This window comes from Giraffa tippelskirchi, chromosome 12 (genome assembly GCF_054371585.1).
Source record: "Giraffa tippelskirchi isolate mGirTip1 chromosome 12, T2T-mGirTip1v1.2.pri, whole genome shotgun sequence".
NCBI lineage: Eukaryota > Metazoa > Chordata > Mammalia > Artiodactyla > Giraffidae > Giraffa > Giraffa tippelskirchi.
In genome coordinates this window covers 102,386,137-102,408,757 of record NC_137286.1, presented here as the reverse complement: position 1 = coordinate 102,408,757, position 22,621 = coordinate 102,386,137, and the positions used below count along the sequence as shown (strand labels likewise).

Below are 22,621 nucleotides of genomic sequence, written 5' to 3'. Positions count from 1 at the left end.
CTGTGTATTCTTGCCACCTCTTCTTAATATCTTCTGCTTCTTTTAGGTCCCTACCATTTCTGTCCTTCATTGAGCCCATCTTTGCATGAAATGTTCCCTTGGTATCTCTAATTTTCTTGAAGAGATGTCTAGTCTTTCCCATTCTATTGTTTTCCTCTATTTCTTTGCAACTGATCGCTGAGGAAGGCTTTCTTATTTCCTCTTGCTATTTTTTGGAATTTTAAGGGTCACTATTTAAATTTTAAATATCTTGGGTTGGTGGCAGAGGGTGGTCCATAAGCCTGTCAGTAAGTAAACAGAGCTTGTTGTTTTAGAGATTGTCCCAGGAATCCTTTTAAAAAGATATTAATTAATTAATTTTTTCTGGTTGTGCTGGGTCTTCATTGTTGCACCTGGGCTTTCTCTAGTTGCAAACAGTGGGGCTCCTCTTTGTTGCAGGATACTCATCGCTGTGGCCTCTCTTGTGGAGCCTGAGCTCTAGGCCTGTGAGCTTCGGTACCTGCAGAGCAAGGGCTTAGTAACTGTGGCACCCGGGCTTAGTTGCCCTGTGGCATGTGAGGTCTTTCTAGGGGAAGGATGGAACCTGTGTCTCCTGCATTTGCTGGCAGATTCTTAACTACTTGGACCACCAGCAAAGCCCTGTCCCGGAAACTTTAGTTCTGAATTATTTTGACTCCTCTACTGGCCCGGCCTGGTGTTGTCCCAGGGAGCTAGACTGGGACGTTAAGTGTCACCGAGGTAAACATTCCCTTCTGGCTGGCTGAGGTTCTGGGACATAAGCCTAACTAGAGATTTATATGGCCTCAGGCCCAAAATGAAAATTAGAAGGCAAGAAATAGATTGAGGAAATATTTGCAATTTGTGACAAAGGTTAATTGCCTTAACACATTTTTCACTGGAGAAGTATCAATGCGTTTTTAGAGAGTGATACAATTAACATCATCATGTGAAGTTGTTAAAGCTTAAAATTGATCAAGGATTCATTATGCATCTAATGATTGCTGCTATCATTCACATTTTTCTCCATTAGGTTTTTGTTCCAACCTTGTATACATTATCCAGAATCACTGCTGATGGTGACTGCAGCCATGAAATTAAAAGACGCTTACTCCTTGGAAGGAAGGTTATGGCCAACCTAGATAGCATGTTTAAAAGCAGAGACGTTACTTTGCCAACAAAAGTCTGTCTAGTCAAGGCTGTGGTTTTTCCAGTGGTCATGTATGGATGTGAGAGTTGGACGGTGAAGAAAGCTGAGCGCCGCAGAATTGATGCTTTTGAACTGTGGTGTTGGAGAAGACTCTTGAGGGTCCCTTGGACTGCAAGGAGATCCAATCAATCCATCCTAAAAGAGATCAGTCCTGGGTGTTCATTGGAAGGTCTGATGTTGAAGCTGAAGCTCCAATACTTTGGCCACCTCATGCGAAGGGTTGACTCATTGGAAAAGACCCTAATGCTGGGTAGGATTGGGGGCGGGAGGAGAAGGGGACGACAGAGGATGAGATGGTTGGATGGCATCACCGACTCGATGAACATGGGTTTGGGTAGACTCCGGGAGTTGGTGATGGACAGAGAGGCCTGGCGTGCTGCCATTCATGGGGTCGCAGAGAGTCGGACACGACTGAGCGACTGAACTGAACTGAACTGAACTGTATACATTATAAATGCAAGTTTATTACCATAAAATTTTAAAAAATGATGCATGACAAAATTCTGAGTGAAGAAGAATATTTCGGTAAATTTCATGCAGATACTTTCTCTGATTGTCCAAGTTAAAAAAAAAAAAATACACACACATACACTAGTGTCTCAGAAGATGTTAGTCCTTCAGAAGATAATTGATTCAGATGATATGAATATTAGACCAACAGAAAAGACAAAAAAACCTTTGTGATTGATTCTGATATAGAAAGTGAAAATGAAGCACAGTGCTGGAGAAGACTTCACAGGTGTATCAGGCATACCTGTTGGATGCAATAACCTGCAGAGTGTTAGTAAAATAACAGAAATAATTTCTAGCTGGCCAAAATAAAAATCTCTGACCACAGGAGCTAGTTTCTGCAAAAATCTCCCAGGTCAAAAAAATGACTCTTGTAAATCAATAAAAGATGAACACCACAGTAGAAAATCAGTAAAAACAATGAACTCCGCTCTCCCAGCACACACACAAATTGGGCAACAATTCATCAGGGAAGAAATATAACATGATAAAAAGCAAAGGAAACCAGTTTAAACTCACCAGTAACTAAATAAATGCAAACTAAAGCAAAAATGGGATAATTTTTCACTGATCAAATGAGCAAGCATTTTGTTTTATTTTATTAATGGTAAATTTGGTATTGGAAACTATTCAGAATAAATGGATCTCTTTTATACTATTTGTAGAAATGTAAATTGCCACAGCCTTTCTGGAGGGAAATTTGAGATATTTATCAATGGCCCTTTAACCCAAAATTTCTCAATATGTGTACCACAGGGAATTGGTTAAATAAACTATCGTACATCCACATGTCACCATGAAAAATGATGTTATAAAAGAAACATTAAAGTGCCATTGATTTAAAACAAAGCAGATTATAAATTGACCTGCTCAGCACAAATATAATTTTTAATTAAAAAAAATATATAGGCCTGAAGACTCATATTCTTTGGGATATAAAATTATTAAGTTTGAAATGTATTTTGCTTCCATGAATGAGACTACTGAAAAGTCTAACAAAGAACTTCCTCAATAATAATTAGTTGTTCTACAAATATTTATTAAAATCCTCCTCTGAGCTAGGCATTACCCTAGATGAGAGATACAGAAGACAAAATTCTAGACTTTATGTCCCTTTCAGCAGGGAACATAAATGATAAGTAAAATATACTTATGAAATCATCATTCAATAAGAGAGTGATCATTTCAAAAAGAAAATAGAATAGTTGACTGTGACAGAGACTGTCAGCAGGTCAGGGGACAGCATTAGATACGATGAAATTATATTTGAGTTGAGAGCAGACTCAAGAGAAGGCTTGAGCCAGGGGAGAAGCATTCCAGCCTGGAGACAGAGCACATGCAAAGGCCCTGAGGTGGGAACAATTCTGGGATGACTGAGGAGCAGAAGTCGATTATCAGTTCAGAAGTGAGAGTCTGTGTATGAAAGTGAGCAAAAGGGTGCTAAGGAATGAGGCCAGAGACTCAGGTGGGGGCCAAATTCCATATACTCTTAGGTCAGGTAAGGAGTTAAATGTTATTCTCAGGCAATGGGAAGTCATTGGAGGACTTTGTTGATAATTTGATAAAATGTATTTTTTAATGATAAATATAAAATTTAAACTTTTTGTTATACATTGTGGATAAATTAACTTCACACATAAAATTTCATTTAATAAAACAATTCTATGGCATAGGTATTGTTTACTTTCCTCATAGACAGTGAGTGACTCATCCACGGCCATGAGGCTGGTAGGTGGCATGACAAGAATGAGAAACTGGGTAAATAGCTAGAAATGAAAATAAAAAACAGTCTTGTAAAATAGATAAGTCATAGAGATGTAACACGTAGCATAGGGAACGTCGTAATATTATAATAACTCTGTATGGTGACAATTTTGAAATGTATATAAATATTGAATCACACCAGTCAATTCTAAAGGAAATCAATCCTGAATATTCATTGGAAGGACTGAAGCTGAAGCTCCAAAACTGTGGCCACTTGATGCAAAGAGCCAACTCATTAAAAAAGACCCTAATGCTAGGAAAGATTGAAGGCAGGAGGAGAAGGGGACGACAGGGGATGAGATGGTTGGATGGCATCAACGACTCAATGGACATGAGTTTGAGCAAGCTCCAGGAGATAATGAAGGACAGGGAAGCCTGGCGTGCTGCAGTCCACAGGGCCACAAAGAATTGGACACGACTGAGTGACCGAACAACAATGATGTACCAAGATGATACTGTGTGGAAATGATCCTTCAATAAAAAGGGTAAAACCAATCTGCAACACTGAATGTTAGTCATTTGGCACGGTGGCAAACATTCATATGTTAGTATTCCCACATGAGCACAATGAACAAATGCACTCTCCTCTCACACCTCCCCCTACAACAGGCTCTTAAGGAAGGAACCAAGGGGCTCAGCCTGTGCCTCCCAGGGGATTGCACCGGGACTACAAAACCTGAGACTGGTTGCAGCAACTGGTGCCTGTTCTTCAGATAATCGTCCAGCCTTTGAAAGACTGGCCAAAGTGAGCTGGATGCAGCCTCTCTTCTGGAAGGGCCACCCAGCCCCGCCTTCCTGGGCATCAGCTGTAGGAGGACTGGGCATGTATTCCAAACCAGACAGACTGCCTCAAGCCGGGCCATCAGGCCCCAGCAAGGCATCCCGTTCTGAGTCAGGACGGGGGACTCATTCATCTTGGACTTGGACCTGCTCTTTCATTGCTCGGCCTTTGTGAAGGGAGAGACGGAGCCCTCTCGGTTGAGTCTTTTACAGCTGCTGCTGAAGCCAGCCTGCATCTCTCTGCTCCCTAAGGGTGTCCCAGGAGCCACTGGCTCGTGCTTCTCTGCATGGGGCACTGGACTCTTACTCCTCTCCCAGTTCTTCCTTGGCTTTCCCTGTCTCACTGTTGCAGCAGCTGTAAGCGGAGAGCCTCCTGTTTATTCGGTGGTCTCTGCTTTATCCCTGGATTCCCAAAATGCTGCTCTAGGTTAGCTGGACATCTCCTCCTCTAGGTCTTGCCGGCCTGTGCTCACATGTCCTCTGTGCAGCCTAGCTGGTCTTCTGTAGGACCCTTCACACATATCTCTATCTGGAATCTGAGTTCCGCCTTTTAAAAGAAGAAAATGTGACATCTAGAGTAGTCGAATTCATAGAGACAGAAAGTTGAATGCTGGTTGCCAGGGGCTTGTGAAGAGGGAGCTAGAGGGTTGTTATTTAATGAGCATGAGGTTCTGTTTTGCAAGATGAAAACATTTTGGAGATTGGCTGCACACCAGTGTGACTGTACTTAACACTCCTAAACTGTACACTTTAAGATGGTTAGGATGGCAAGTTTTGGGGTTTTTTTTAAACCACAATTTAAAAAAGTGAAAGACAATTGGATATGACATTCTTCCTGAGGAGGAGGGCTTCCCTGGTGGCTCAGATGGTAAAGAACCTGCCTGCAATGCGGGAGACCTGGGCTCAGTCCCTGGGTTGGGAAGATCCCCTGGAGAAGGGAACAGCTATCTACTCCAGTATTCTGGCCTGGAGAATGCCATGGACAGAGGAGCCTGGTGGGCTACAGTTTCATGGGGTTGCAAAGAGTCGGACACAACTGAGCAACTTTCACTCCACTCCTGAGGAGGAATATACCATTACCTATGAAATAGTCTTGCCAGAAAATCAAATCAATTTAAATCCAATCAATCGTCCGGATTTAACTCTCAGTTTACAGAAAATACAGGAACGGAAGAATATATTAAACAACGTCACATGGAAGCAATCAGCAAAATCCAGGCTGTGGGAAACTCTATAGGAAAAACAACAGTTTCTTCAATAAATAAATTGCAGAGAAAGAAAAAGTAGGAGGAGGAGGAAACCATAGATTAAAAGAGTCTTAAAAGACAAAAACCAACTGCAATGCATGGAGTTATTCGGATGTCAATTCACATAAACCATAAAAATATATGAGACAATCAGGGAATGTTTGTGAATGTTCAGGAATCTAGTGGTTATTTTGAAGCCCTTATCTTCTGGAGATAGATACTAAAATATTTTTGGGTGACAGAGTATAATAGCTGGGGCTTGCTTCAAAATAATTTTGTGTGTGTGTGGGAAGTTGGAGGGTATAGAAGAGATAAGGTTGGCTACGAGTTCATAGCTACTGAAGCTGGTTAACAGGAGATACTACTCTATTCCATTCTGTTCTACCTTTATATCTGACATTTTACACACACACAAATACTAACTTTTGGACTTCCCTTGCAGTCTAGTGGTTAAGATTCTCTGCCTCCATTGAGAGGGCAGAGGTTCAGTCTCTGGTTGGGGAACTAAGATCCCACATGCTTCATGGTATGGCCAAAAAATAATAAATTAAGAAAAATAAAAACAGTAACCTTATAGTCTTCTCAAAGGTTCCTCCTCGACCCTCAGCGGTACACTGCAGGGGATGGGACATGGTCTGCAAACTCTCCCTTCTCTCTCCCTCTCCCCTGCACCTGGCCTGCTGGGTCCACGCAGGGATGGAGCATGCTAGGCGGGGCAGCCCCCTCCCTGTCCCCACCGCCTGGCCATTTGTGTGGCAGGGGCCGCCCGCCAGGCCTCCTGGAACACGTCTGTGGGTTCTCCAGACGAGCCTTCAGCTGGCCCTTCCCCAGGAGAGAGATCAGGTTCCAGCTTGAGCGTGTCTTCTCCCCAGCCACAGTCTCCACCACAGCAACCCTGGGTGAGATCCTTGAAGAAAGCTTATGTTCAGACAGCTACTGAGCTGCCTACACACCCGTGTAATCCAGGGTCCTTTCTGTATCAGATGGAGTAAACACAGCTGCCCAAGTGGCACACCTGCTCCTGGCCATCTCTCTTGCTCTTTTCTCCACATCCAGGTGGCATCAGACAACATCTGGGAAACTTGTAGACAGAAGACAGAATGGGGGCTGGGGTCAGGTTGGGCATATCCACTCTTTGCCATTGATTACCTTGACGTTCCTCTCCTTCGTTTCTTGAATGAATGAACACTTGATAAAAAGCTCCGTGTAAGATATGGCCAAACTGAGCCTGTGATTAAGTTCCACCAGCCCAAGAATTCCAAGTAGGGAGAGTCTGGATTTCAGGTGATGTGTAAAACTGGCAACTGGAATAAACTTGATTATTTTTTTAATGACTATGTTCTATGAAAGAATCTCTGATTATTAAATATTTCAATGTGGGAGGCATATTTTACAGATATGAAGAGCTGTAATAGCACCCAGGAACATGAAGTTAGTATCAGATCATCAGTTCAGTTCAGTTAAGTTCAGCCACTCAGTCATGTCCAACTCTTTGCGACCCCATGAACCACAGCACACCAGGCCTCCCTGTCCATCACCAACTCCCGGAATCTATCCAAACTCATGTCTATTGAGTCGGTGATGCCATCCAACCATCTCATCCTCTGTCATCCCCTTCTCCTCCTGCCCTCAATCTTTCCCAGCATCAGGGTCTTTTCAAATGAGTCAGCTCTTCGCATGAGGTGGCCAAAGTACTGGAGTTTCAGCTTCAACATCAGTCCTTCCAATGAACATCCAGGGCTGATCTCCTTTAGGATGGACTGGTTGGATCTCCTTGCAGTCCAAGGGACCCTCAAGAGTCTTCTCCAACACCACAGTTCAAAAGCATCGATTCTTTGGCGCTCAGCTTTCTTTATAGTCCAACTCTCACATCCATACATGACTACTGGAAAGACCATAGCCTTGACTAGACAGATCTTTGTTGACAAAGTAATGTCTCTGCTTTTAAATATGCTGTCTAGGTTGATCATAACTTTCCTTCCAAGGAGTAAGCATCTTTTAATTTCATGGCTGCAATCACCATCTGCAGTGATTTTGGAGCCCAGAAAAATAAAGTCAGCCACCGTTTCCACTGTTTCCCCATCTATTTCCCATGAAGTGATGGGACAGGATGCCATGATCTTAGTTTTCTGAATGTTGAGTTTTAAGCCAACTTTTTCACTCTCCTCTTTCACTTTCATCAAGGGGCTCTTTAAGTTCTTCTTCACTTTCTGCCATAAGGGAGGTGTCATCTGCATATCTGAGGTTATTGATAATTCTCCCAGCAATCTTGATTCCAGCTTGTGCTTCTTCCAGCCCAGCGATTCTCATGATGTACTCTGCATATAAGTTAAATAAGCAGGGTGACAATATACAGCCTTGACGTACTCCTTTCCCGATTTGGAACCAGTCTGTTGTTCCATGTCCAGTTCTAAGTGTTGCTTCCTGACTGCATACAGGTTTCTCAAGAGGCAGGTCAGGTGGCCTGGTATTCCCATCTCTTTCAGAATTTTCCACAGTTTATTGTGATCCACACAGTCAAAGGCTTTGGCATAGTCAATCATCAGAGCAATACTTAAATACATTTCTTACCATGAAAGCATCTTTCCTAGCACAAAACAAGTGCACATGGAAGAGTCAAAAACCCTAATAACCAGCAAAGAAGGGAATAGCCAATACCACTGGTTAGCATAGGTTCAAAGCTTCCCTGGTGACTCAGAAGGTAAAGAATCTGCCTGTAATGCAGGAGACCCAGGTTCGATCCCTGGGTTGGGAAGATCCCCTGGAGAAGGAAATGGCAACCCACTCCAGTATTCTTGCCTGGAGAATCCCCATGGACAGAGGAGCCTGGTGGGCTACAGTCCATGTGGTCTCAAAGAGTTGTACACGACTGAGTGACTCACACTTTCACTTTCAAAGGTAAGTACTTTGTAGGCTCTGCATCATTGTCTCCACAGAGAGGCAACCAGAGCTCAGAGAAGTTACCTTAGTAAATGAAGGAACTAGGATTCAACTCCAGCTCCATTTGACTCTAAAAGTTGAGTTCTTAATCTCCATTTGCAACTTATAATAAAACACTAAAAGTATTTGTCAGGTTAGGAGAATGTATATGCCTATGGTATATATATGCATGTATTTATATATGATAAAGATAGATATAAGCATAGATGTAGATTATATATATTAATATTCAAGTTAAAATTTATTGCCCTTCTAAGATACAGGATTGGTGAAAAGCTTAGTCTACAAGTTACTCTTTACATGCTTTAAAAAAAAGTTTTATAGGAGTATAGTTGACCACTAAGTCCTTACATATTTAACACTGCATCTAATCTATCCAAGGAGCTGCTTTCCAAAAATATGTGAATCCCAGCTGAATTGAAGAGTATTTTGGAAACATCACAATGTTGTTTATATAAGTTTACTGGAGATCCCTGTGGGATTTGCTTTTATGGAATTTGAAACAAAAGAACAAGCAGCAAATTATTTAGGTAAGCCTAGATCCTAAAAAGGAAAAAAACAAAAACAAAAAAAAATTAGCCAGTGTTATAAATAGTAACAAGTTTTGGGGGACCATTTTAGTTTCTTAACAAAACACCTGAGGAAGCAGGAAGAAAACCTGGTATATTCCCTTAGACAGTGACAAGAAGCCTATTCCTGTCCTAAGAGTAGCTGGTGAGTTACTTACTTAATATTTAAGTAGACGTTGTTGTTGTTTAGTCACTAAGTCATGTCTGATTCTTTGCAACCCCATGGACTATAGCCTGCCAGGCTCCTCTGTCCATGGGAGTTCTCAGGCAAGAATACTGGAGTGGGTTGCCATTTCTTTCTCCAGTGAAATGGGATGGATGGGAGCTCTGTTACAGAAGAAAACAAGAAGAAAAGAAAAGTTCTATGTCAGAGCCAAAGAATCCAATAAGGAAGCAGCCAGAGCTTTGCAAAACGAGCCCCTGGGGCTCTGACCTGGAGATGGCTGAAGCTCAGAAAGCACCCCCAAAAGAAAACAGGACAAAGCTGAAGTACCCAGGTTCTCTGAAGTCAGGACAGGGGAAAGAGAAAGAGAAATAGCTCTGAAGATGCAAAATGTATCTTCAGGTCAAAAGCAAAGAAAAGGGCTCAGGAAAAAAACCAAAAACCAAAATAAACCTAAAATGAAGCTTTAGAAGCTTCCAAAGAAAACACAGGTATGGCTACTTTAAAGTTGGGATTAGACAAATTAGGTTACATTTCATCCATTACTGAGCAACAAAAATCTTAACTGGATTTTTAATTTCTCAAGATTTAGAAGTCTCTGCAAAAGAGGAAAAAGGATACTGGAAGTATGAAAGGTGGATTTCTCTCAAAAGTTAAAAAGAAGCATAAGAAAAAAATAGAAAGAAGGACTCCCCTGATAGTTCAGTGGCTACGACTCCAGGCTCCCAATGCAGGGGGCCTGGTTTTGATCCCTGGGCAGGGAACTAGATCCCACACATGCTGCAGCTAAGAGTTCAAGTGGTGCAACTAAACAGTCCAGCATGTCACAACTAAGACCCAGCACAGCCAAAAAAATTAAAAAATGAGTATTTTTAAAAACAGAGGAACATAAAAGAGGGGTAGAGGTTGTACCATTAAGAACACGATCAAAGTAAGTCTATCGTATAAATTCTATTGTTGGCAATTGACATGCCCTCCAAGGTGAGACTATGTTTTAATAACTATGACAGTACTTCAAGAGTTCAGATGACTTAGATGAATCTTGCTGCAGGTAAAGAAGATGAAACTATTTGGAAATTGAGACATATTTGAAAGTCAAAGTTTTTAATATCTAGGTAATGTTATGATTCTGAAGACCATTTGCATATATGTATATGCATCTCCTGACACTGTAAAAGAAGGTGGAGACAGGTGGAAGGAAAAGCAGTGCCACGCTGTGTTGCCTCAATCCCCAGTGACTCAACACTATTTATTGAGAGCATAGCATGTACCAAGAAGTACAGTAGGATTTAAGGGAATTCCCAAGGGAATCTCCACAAGCCATATTTATATCCAGGATTTGCTTGAAGAAAATTTAGAAGTCCCTATGGACACATCATTCAGCTAAATGCCTTAGCTCCCTATAATTTCTAAAACATTAAAAAATTAAATATCTGTTGCATAAAAACCAAACTAAAGATTTGTTACTTTCATTTGTTAGAGGGAACATACATTTCATGATGCTAGACACATTTCACACAAGATGTAAAATTTGATTATTCATTTACTTTTTATTTCAAATATCCTTTATGTAAAAAGCAAATTATATTTCACCTTTTAGGAAAGAAAATAGACTTGGTATCTAAGACAAATACATTTAAACATTTTATGTAATCAAAATATGATGAAGGTTAATTCAGACCTTTTATCTCTTTTCTAAATAAAACTAGTGTTAGTCACTAAGTTGTGTTCCACTCTTTGAGACCTCATGGGCTGTAGCCTGCCAGGCTCCTCTATCCATAGGACTCTCCAGGCAAGAACACTGGAGTGGGTTGCCATGCCTTCCTCCAGGGGATCTTCCTGACCCAGAGATCAAACCCAAGCCTCTGGTATTGCAGGCAAATCCTTTACTGTCTAGTAGGTAATTGTATTAGTTACCTACTGCTGCATTGCAAATGATCCCAAGTTCAGTGACTTAAAACAGCAAAGAACATTTATTATCTCATTCTTGTTGTCGGTCAGGAATTTGGGAAAGGCTTCACTGGTGGTTCTTGTTCAGGGTCTCTATCTCTCAAATCTATTTGCTATTTTAAAGTGAAAATGAACTAAAACATGTAAGTGATCATTAAATTTTACATGCAGCATGAATGAATTTAGACCTTTAAGAATCTGAAAATCCAAAGGTGAAACCATCAGGAGAGGTCAAAAGAGTTGTTACTGCTCCCCATCGATGTCCTCCTGCCCCTCACCTCTCTACCTTCCCAATAGGTGCTTGAGGCGGGAGGAAAAGACATGATGGATGACAGAAACAGCCTCACCAGAAATAAAATACACTCCATCTACATGTCCTGACAGTGCTCTCAGTTGCTAAAAATCAAGAAGCAGAAGTCCTTGCATTGTGGCCTTAACAGAATCTTTCCTAAAACTGTTCCCACACTCCTGGACTCTCCCTGGGTCCACTGCTATAGGCTGCAAAACAACATGTCAAGCCCAGTGGTGTGCAGAGATAGGACTTTTTAAAGGCTTCTTAGTCCATACATAGTACCCTGTGTCTTTCCCGAGAGCAATCCATTCTTGCAATCATATAGAAAAGAATCAAGCCCTAATTATGTTCTTATGATCCATATAACTTCTCTTCATGAAAATAATACTTCGAACCATCATATAGAAAAAAAGTGCAATGTCTATACATGTTTCAATATACCTGCTATCTTTCTTGTACCTATATGAAACTATAACACTCATCATCAGAAGGGTATATATTTGAAATTAATTTTCTAGTATAAGAGATGGACTTTCACTGCCACCCTCTCTCTCTCCCCTGTGATCAGCATATACATTTAGAGGGAGGTCTGAGGCTATGTATTCTAAGCAAGTAAGGGGAGTAATAACACCTGCTCTAGATGCTTAGGGCGGCCACATGAACCAAGAAATTCAAACAGACATGGACCACCCACTGCAACTAGAGAGTAGCCCCTGCTTGCCACAACTAGAGAAAGCCCATGTGCAGTAACAAAGACACAGTACAGCCAAAAATAAATTAATTTAAAAAAGAAAACAGACATGGATTTGCATATTGATTCCAGAACTTATGGTTTGATTTTACTTTTTTTAGATTTTTTAATTAATTAATTTTAATTGGAGGCTAATTACTTTACAATATTGTAGTGGTTTTTGCCATACATTGACATGAATCAGCCATGGGTGTATGGTTTGATTTTAGATGTACTGTTTAGCCTCTCTGCATGCACGTGTGCATGCTCGGTCATGTCCGTCTCTTTGCGACCCCATGGACTGTAGCCCGCCAGGCTCCTCTGTTCATGGGGTTCTCCAGGCACGAATATTGGAGAGTTACTATTTCCTCCCCTATTCCAGGGGATCTTCTGGACACAGGGATCGAACCCATGTCTCTGGCGTCTCCTGCACTGGCAGGTAGATTCTTTCCACTGTGCTTCTCGGGAAGCCCTTAGCCTCTCTGAGCTTCAACTAAAGAATGAGGACAATGATATATTTCCTATTGGGTTCAGGTGAAAATCCCTAAGATGCTATGTTTAAAGTACCAAACACAGGGCAGGGCACATAAAAATAAATGTTGGTTTCACTCAACTTTCCTTTTCCTTCCTTTAGCTAACTTCAGAGCTAAAGGCATCACTTGAGTTCTGATGTTTTGTGAATTTGACTGGAACCCAAACCAAGTATCTTTGACCTGAATCAAGTATTATTGACCTGAAAGCAGAACACGATTATTAACTGTTGTAAACAAGGATGAAAAGATCTCTAGTAAATCTTCCAGTGTCAGACAGAACTCACTGGTTCAGACTAACAGCTAAAACTGGGCCAACCAGCCCAAGACAAATAACAAATGTGTTAATTAGTGAAGTGGGATTAATAAGGAAATGGTGCAAGAGTTTTCGGTGTGATTGTGTACATGGCAAGTCCAGACAAGATGGGTTTTGGAGGAGGTGGGGTGGCGTAGGAAGTCACCTCCTTGGTCCGACTGATTGGGAAAGGCTTTGGGAGAGAAGTCTGATTTGGGGATTATTTGAATAGTGGTAGGTGGGGGGTTTCAAGCTAGACGCAAAGGAGTGTTTCAGGTTAAGGGTGTGTCCTGAGAAAGAGTTCAAAGGACAGAGAGGATCTTGCTGTAGAGGGAAGGAGACACCCAACCACAGCCAACATTAGTCAAAATCAATCACTGACCCATAAAAAGAGACGGGTGGCATCCATGCGTGAGGCTCCTGGAGAGTCAGCCTTTATAGAAGCACAAAAATGTCTCCATGGGCACTGGTTCAATTTAGGGCCCCAACTTAGAGTGAGTGGCAGGGAACCTGGAGCCATTCCAAAGTCAAAGAAGTTGGGACTCATGATGTGGAGAGCAGATGGCTTAGGAGAGACCTAAATTCTCTTCATTCTTTAAACGACTCCCTTGGGAGCAGTGTGACTGCTTCTTCTCCATTCCCATTAATGGCAAAGTCACAGAAAGGTTTTGAGTTTCAGCAGAAGAATACAATTGAGACAAGGAAAAGGCCATGATTCACAGGATTAAGACAAAAGGACAGTTTGATCAGAGGGCTATAAAATTTAACTCCCAGGAGTTCTCTCTGAAGTGGTGAAATCTTCATGCTACATTTGTTCGCAACCCCTCAGTTTATGACATTCTATCAGTGGACATTTGCAAGAGCCAAGTTCATAAAGGCAGAATGTAACCTTAGCACGCCCAGTGCCCAAGGCTCTGCCTTCACCTAAGCTTCAGATCTCCTTTAGCTCATGTTTTAGGAAATCCGCTTCCATCCTCTTCATTCGCAGGTCCCACTGCTGCTGCATCATTTCTGCTCCCTACTTCCGCTCAGAGACCTTCGTCTTTCTTCAACCAGGCAACTTCCCTCCAGTGGGCTCACAGACTTGAGTGTGAGCCTCCAGAGAGGAGAGGTGTTCCTCTATCAAGGAATGTGGAAGAAGGAGGGTGGAAGTGGAGAGTTCTGAGCAGAAGTTAGAAGTAAACACACAGGCACACACAATTCTTAAAATTGATGGTATGTCAGAGACTGCTGTGTGTGTATTCACCGAAGTCTGTCTCCTCTTCCTCCCAGCAAACAGTAAGTCTGATTTCTCAGTTTCCCTTGCAGCCCCTTGGGTGATGTGGCTGAGTTTTGGGGAATGGCAAGTGGGCAGGAGTGATGTGTGCCACTTCCAAGCCCAGCCCTTTAAAAATTCCCACGAGCTCCTCCAACTTGAAAAAGGATTAAGAGGTCACAGGGGCACAGAGGCATAAGGTGGAAAGAGCCTGGGTCCTGAGTGACTGTGTGGACGCCTCCTTCCCAATCAACTCACACTGGCTGTGATGAGAAAGAGAAGGAAACACTTATTGTGTTGGGCCACTGAGATGCAGGGGGATGTTGGTGACACTGTGTGGCCTACCCTGACTAACATACATGGAGATTAGAGAGTGGCTTCTCTGTGGATTATAGATACACTGGTGTACATGTTACAGAGGATCACCTGTGGGAGGGCCGGGCCATGGTGCTGAGCTATGGAGCCAGAAAGGATTGAAAATAAACAGATGTTTAAAGGAATTGGGGTAACATTGAGTGAAAATGTTGGATGATACCTAAAAATCTATTCCATGCCAAGAGGGTTCAACACAGAAAGAATGTTATTTTCAACAAATGGTGCTAGGACAACTGGACATTCACATGCAAAAGAATGAAGATGGGCCTGTTTGTTATATTGCACACAAAAATTGACTCCAAATGTAACAGAGATCTAAATGTAAGAGTTAAAACTATAAAACTCTTAGAAGGGAACCTAGGAGTAACGCTTTATGGAGCTGAATTAGGCAAAACTTCTTAGTAATAACATCAAAAGTGCAACAACAAAACAAAAAATAAATTGGACTTCATCAAAATTTTAAAACTTTTGTTATTCAAAAGGACATCAAGAAAGCAGAAATACAACACGCATGATAGGAGAAAATACTTGCAAATCACATATCCCATGAATCCAGAAATCTTACAACTCAATAGTAAAAAGAATTATATTTAAAACGGGCAAAAAGTATGAATGGAAATTTCTCCAAAGAAGATACACAAATGTCAGATGAGCAACAAAAGATGCTCAAAATCATTAGTCATTAGGGAAATGCAAATCAAAACCTCAATACGATACTGTTTCAAATCCACTAGCATGGTTGAAATAAAAAAGACAGTGATGTGTTAGGGAGGATGTAGAGAAAGTGGAATGCTCATACACTGCTACTGAGAATGTAAAACAGTGCAGCCTCTTTGGAAAAAGATTGACGGTTTCTCAAATTGTTAAATGTACAGTTATCCAACAACTAAGCAATTCCAATTCTAGGCATGTGTACACCCAAGACAAAGGAACACTTATGTCCATAAAACATCTTGTACATGAACGTTCATAGCAGCATTAAGAGCTAAAAAGTGGAAATAGCCCAAATAGCCATCAACTGAAGAAAGGATAAATGTATATCCACACAATGAAATATTATCCAGCAATAAAAAGGGCTGAGGTACTGATACATGGTACTAATAGGATAAAGCTTGAAAACACTGTTATGGCCAAAAAGCCAGTCTCAAAAGCCCACCTACTGTATAATGTCATTTATTTGAAATGCCCAGATAAATCTATAGAGAAAGAAAGGGAATTAATTGATGGTTGCTTAATGCTAGGATGGGAAAGAGAAGACTGGGGGGAAATGGGACTGGCTTTAATGGGCACAGAGGGTGATCAACATGTTCAAAAATTGATTATGGTGATGGCTGCAGAACTCTGATATGCTAAAAAAAAAAAAACCATTGACCTGCATGCTTGAAATGGGTGAAACGTATGGAATTTAAGTTATATCTCAATAAAGTTGCTTGTTTTGTCTCTTTTGTTTGTCAAAACAAATAGAACCTTTTTTTTTAAAGAAATTATAGTTGACTTACAATAATTAATTTCAGGTGTACAATATAGTGATTCTGTATTTGTACAGTTTATACTCCATTAAAAGTTATTGCAAAGTAATGGCTGTAATTCTCTGTGCTGTACAGTAGATCCTGTTGTTTATCTAGTTTATCCACAGCAGTTTTTATCTCTTAATCCCATACCCCATCCTGCCCCTCCGACCTCCCTCTCCCCATTTGTAACCACTACCTTGTTTTCTATATCTGTGAGTCTGTTTTTGTTTTGCTATATATATCGTTTGCTTTATTTTTAGATTCCACAAAAACAGACACATAGATCAATGAAACAAACTAGAGAGACCAGAAATAAACTCACACAAATACAGTCAATAGTCAATTAATCTCCAACAAAGGAGGCAAGAATATGCAATGGAGACAAGACAGTCTCTTCAATAAGTGGTGCTGGGGAAACTGGACAGCTACAATTAAAAGAATGAGATTAGATCATTTCCTCACACCATATACAAAAATAAACTCAAAATGGATTAAAGACATACATGTAAGTCTTGAAGCCATAAAACTCCTAGAAAAGAACATAAGCAGAACACTGTTTGACATAAATTGTAGTAATAGTTTTTTGGATCTGTCTCCTAAGGCAAAAGAAATAAAAGCAAAAATAAATAAATGGACCAAATTAAACTTAAAAGCTTTTACACAGCAAAGGAAACCATGAAAAAACAAAAAGATAGCCACGGGAATGGGAGAAAACATTTGCAAATGAAATGACCAATATGGGGTTAACATCTAAAATAAACAGCTCCTACAACTCAACAATGAAAAATCAAACAACCCAATCAAAAAATGGGCAGAAGACCTGAACAGACATTTGTCCAAAGAAGACATACAGATGGCCAACAGGTGAATGAAAAGATGCTCAGCATTGCTAATCATCAGAGAAATGAAAATCAAAACTACAGAGAGATACCACCTTACTCCAGTCAGAATGGCTATCATCACAAATAACATTGGTGAGGATGTGAAGAAAAAGGAACCCTTCTTTACTGTTGGTGGGAATGTAAACTGGTGCAGTCACTATGGAAAACAGTATGGAGGTTCCTCAGGAAACTAAAAACAGAACTACCAGACGATCAAGCAATTCCACTACTGGGTTTATATCCAAAGAAAATGAAAACACTAATTTGAAAACATACATACACCCCAGTGTTCACAGCAGCATTATTTTATTTACAGCAACCAAGATATGGAAGCAACTCAAGTGTCCAGCAACATACAACTGGATACAGAATGTTCAGTGTGTGTACATATACACACAAACACAATGGAATATTACTTAGCCATTAAAAGAATGAAATTCTGACATTTGGACCAATGTGGATGGACCTAGAGAATATTATGCTTTGTGAAACAGTCAGAGAAAGACAACCAGTATATGATATTACTTATATATGGAATCTGAAAAATAATACAAACAAATGTGTATAACAAAACACAAACAGACTCATGGATACATAAAAACAAATAGCACCTTTAAAGATAGTGTGTGGCTATTCACTGGCCTCCTAGGAAGGCAGGGGTGAGGGTTCCCTGTTCCTTTTTCCTGATGAGCTAGGATTTGTCCTGGACTCCTAAGCAGTATCTTCTCTGTGCTTCCACAGCTCTTGGTTTATTTTGCTATTACTGCACCCAGTCAGCAAATATTTCTTGAGCAATCAGTATGTGCTAGGTAACTGGGGATATAATCAAAATGAGCAACTCAGTCCCTGTCTTCAGGAACCTTCGAGTCCAGTGAGAGAACGCCTCACCTTATATTAGTACCTTACACACATCTATGTCTGTTTCACGAAGAGCCCAAACAGCCCAGCCTTCCAGACCCTGTAGGTGCTCAATACAATTTGCTAAATGAATGATACAGGTCAGTAGAGACAGACCTGGGCCACGTCTCTGAAAACTCCCACTGAAATATCTACCCTGAAGAAACCTGAAACTTCGACTTTTCAGAATTGGGACACAAGTTTCCCAACTGCCAGCTTCCCCCAGGACTTACAAACGGATTGAGTTCTTAGCCACACGCAAATGAGTGAATCGATACGTGAATCGGTAATTTCAGAATGACTTAAAATTCTGGGTCAGAGATACCCTGAAGAGAAAGCAAAATGATTGTTCAAAAGCTGTTTGAAGATTCCTGGACGTGGCAGTTTTTAACTGCTGAGAAGCAGTCTATTTTTAACCAGCCATTGCATAAGAATTTAAGAAATGTCTTTTGAAAAATCAAATGAAGACAAAAGGGGGAATGAGGGACAGATGGGAATGTTCCAGCCCCTTCCAGCCACGTCTGTCTATCATCTGCCTGACTGCAAACATCCTGGACTCAAACACCCTCGAGGAGACACGTAAACCTTCGGAGCGCATATGTGTCTCACGCATGCAGGACCACCAATGACCAGGGGGACAATCAGTGTCTTTTGGTTTTAACAAATGAGCTCTTGAAAGAGGTATTTTGCAGGCAAAACAGCCAACAGTGATTTCAAAGGCAAAATCAGTATAAACTCAATGAACTTTTGCTCACTCAGTGCATTCTCCTGCTATATTTAAAACGATTGCCGTGATGCCTGATTTTACACAAATCAAATGGGGCCTCCTGACTTTGGAAGATAGTTTATCTGATGGGGTAAACAACTCTTTACATTTATAAGGAAATAACATGGAAAAGTTAAAATGTTTATGTCCTTTCCCAAACAGTGTCACATCCAACAGGAAAAACAATGAGAAAACATATGAGACTCCCCCAGACAACTCACCCCACCCTCAGCAAGCTGCTCTCCACCACTGGATAGTCCACAGCGAGAGGAACCGCTTCACCTGTAACGAAGCCTCTGTGGTCACCCGGAGAACAGGGCATTACATTCTGCAGCCCAGTGTCCAGGGTGGGTGTCACAGAATGCGCTGGAAGGGAGGCCACAGACCTCGCTTGCTTCATAGGAGAGAAAATGGAGGCCTCAAAGCTGGTAGACCTAACATGACGTCCAGCAACACCTTTACTTTCAACATGCTGTTTGCCTTCTCAGATCCACTCTCCACCCGTCTTCCTCCCGTTGTTGTGGGAGGTCCCCTCGTGTGGACTCACCGGCAACATGGTCCCTAGATGAGCATCCTTGGTTTCACCTGAGAACTTATTAAACATGCAGAATCTCAGCTCCCACCTTAGACCTACTGGACTAGAAGCTTCGGGGTGGGGTCCAGCCATCTGTGTTTTGCCAAGCCTTCCAGGGGATGCTGACGTTCCGTAAGGTTAGAGTCACCTCGGATGGGATCCTTAACCTCTGGCTTCCAGCTGGGCTTGGCCTAGGGGAAACCCTGGCCTGAGGTCCCAGACACGAGGAGGAGTGAGTTTAGGGTAATTTTTTCCCTTAGGTTCCCTTTTGGTGGGATTGTCTAGGGCTGGTTTCATCCGTGCACCAAAGAACACTGTACCTCAAGGGGCAGCCTCAGAACCATGCGTCTCACTCCTTCTTGATCCAGTAACTGCCCACTCCCCTGACCCTACAGGTCTGGAGATGATAACAATTCCTCCTGCTACTCTAGAACAGGGGTCCCCAACCTCTGGCAACAAATGCCTGATGATCTGAGGTGCAGCTGGTGTAATAATAACAGAAATAAAGTGCACAATAAATGTAATGCACTTGAATTATCCCAAAACCATCCCCCACCACCTCGGTCCATGGAAAAATTGTCTTCCAAGAGACCGGTCCCTGGTGCCAAGAAAGACTGGGGACCGCTGCTTTAGAATACCATCACATACTTTGTGATTGCCCGCCCACATCTTTGTAAAGGGTCCCTTTACTCAGCCCTCTGCTAATTATCCTAATTTACACGTGCTTCTTGGGATGCCCACCTGATACAGATAGCAAGATGATTGCCTGGGTAATGGGTAAGGGGCACAGCCTTTATGGGAACTTTCTAACTTGGAATCTTTTTGTTTCTCTCCAACTTCATAACAGGAATGACTTTGGGAGAGTTCCAAATACCATATTTTACAGCAAAAGAGCATAAAATTTATTTATGCTAAACACGACCATGATGTTTATTGTGTAATTTTCAAGACATAGCTATTTCTCCCCATAGATCACTTATTTTGAATTTCTTCTTCCCATCCTCTCCCTTCTCCTTGTCACACAATGTGAAGCAAGACATTTGGTTTAGTCTGGCTCAGACCTGGTTTGCTTTTATCTGCTGATCCATCTCCTAAGGCCTCTTCTCACAGACTCATCTTTCCTTTAAAATTCACTCTGCCTCTTGTTTTTTGGTTTTGGGGCTCTTTTGGTGGTGAAATACACATAACATAAAAATTATCATAACGGTTTTTAAGCACATGGTTCAGTGGTACTAAGTACACTCATATGGTTGTGCAACTGCCACCACTGTCTACTACAAACTATTTTTTTTTTTCAAAAATATGGAACGCTTCACAAATTTGCGTGTCATCCTTGCGCAGGGGCCATGCTAATCTTCTCTGTATCATTCCAATTTTAGTATATGTGCTGCCGAAGCGAGCACTACAAACTATTTTTTATCTTGTGAAACTGAAACTCTGTGTCCATGAAACAAAAACTCTCCATTCTTGCCCCCCAAGCCTCTGACAACCACTACCCTACTTTCTGTGTCTATGAATCTTATCAGTCTAAGGACCTCATTCACATAAGTCAAATCATACAGAATCTGTCCTTATGTGATTGGCTTTTTCACTTAGCATAAGGTCCTCAAGATTTATTCATGTTTAGGAATATGTCAGGGTTTCCTTCCTTTGGGAGATTGAATGAAATTTTATTGTATGACTAGATCACTTTGGTTTATCCATTCATCCATCAGTGGGTGCTTAGGTTGTTTCCACCTTTCGACTATTACGAATGAAGCTACTATTAACAAGATGTACAAATATCCATTTGGGTTCCTCCTTTTAATTCTTTCAGGTATATACCCAGAAGTGGTACTGCTGTATCACATGGTAGTTCTAGTTTTAATTTTTTTTGAAGAACCTCCATACTGTTTTCCATAGCAGCTGCACCATTTTACATTCCCACTAACAGTGTACAAGCGTTCCAATTTCTCCACATCCCCACCAGCTACTTTTTGACAACAGGCATCCTACAGGGTGTGAGGTGCTATCTCATTGTGGGGTTTTTAGAAATGCTGTCTCCTCCACCGAGGATACTTTTGATCTGTGGTGTTGGAGAAGACTCTTGAGAGTCCTTTGGACTGCAAGGAGATCAAACCAGTCAATCCTAAAGGAAATCAACCCTGAATATTCATTGGAAGGACTGATGCTGAAGCTGAAGCTCCAATACTTTGGCTACCTGATTCAAAGAGCTGACTCCTTGGAAAAGACCCTGATGCTGGGAAATATCAGGGCAGGAGGAGAAGGGGGTGACAGAGTATGAGATGGCTAGATGTTATCATTGACTCAGTGGATATGAGTTTGAGCAAACTCCAGGAGATAGTGAAGGGCAGGGGAGCCTGGCGTGCTGCAGTCCATGGGGTCGCAGAGAGTCGGACACAACTGAGAGACTAAACAACCACCTAGCATGCCCTCCCTATGTGCCTATTAAGCGCCTTGCCCAGATGAAATTAACCTCCTCTGGTCCTGTTTTCACCACGATGATTGTCCTGCTGTTTTAATCCTGATGTGTTTTCCTGGGCTCTCTTTCCTCTGAGGGACTGGTGCTCCTGCATCCCTCTTTCCTGATAAAGACGTCTGTGTTCTCACAGAAAACCCAGAACATAACTTACAGGGCAGGAAGGATATCTAATCTGGTGTCAAAGTCTTTCATGACGCTGTAAGCGAACTGGCCCCGGAATCTTCCAGGCATCCGCTCATTTCCCTTCGATCTGGGGCATGAATTCCTCAATTGTTTGGCCCTCATGTCAGCTCTTGAGAGTTTTAGCCACAGGAGTCTCCTGGAGATTATGATTTAAGCCCCTGATCAAGTGGCCAGCGTCCTGCTGACAAGACCTCCCTAAGCCCCAACGACCTCTCAGATCTTACAGAAAGCATCTCATCTTATCACTTCAGAGAAGAGGCCTCCCTTTGGGGCACTGAGCTCCAAGTGGGATGCCATGAGATCACAGGATAAGGGCCACTTCCTGCCTTCAGTCTCTTTGATTTCTTCTTTGGAGACTCTAAGAGGAGAGGAGAGAGAGATGGAAAAGTCTACGGTGCTCCTTTTAAGGGTCTTCTCAGGGAACCTGCCACCCTTCACAGGGCTTGAGGGGTCATCATAACAAGTTCCATGGGCCCTCGGAAGAGGGTTGCAATAGCGTGAGAGGCCACACACAGCAATCCTGTGAGTTTCCACGGAGGTCCTGGATCGCGAGGCCAGGCATCAACAGCCAAAACATCCCCAAGTGTCCTTCACTTTGCAAGCAGATGAATCACTACCTGTTGTTTTTGGAGGCCTCTCTTGATCCCTGTGGTGGGCGCTGCTGTCCTTCCTGCCACCAGAATTCCTGTCAGAGCTTGTCCCGGGAGAGTACCACGCATC

At 41.9% G+C, this 22,621-nt stretch overlaps 1 non-coding gene across 1 annotated transcript; it reads right to left on the bottom strand.

The window, feature by feature from the left end:
* Window positions 1-20,532: 20,532 nt before the first annotated feature.
* On the bottom strand, window positions 20,533-20,639 carry LOC145530776 (U6 spliceosomal RNA). Its single transcript, XR_014072069.1, has one exon. It is a non-coding gene; the product is annotated as a U6 spliceosomal RNA (small nuclear RNA).
* Window positions 20,640-22,621: the final 1,982 nt, after the last annotated feature.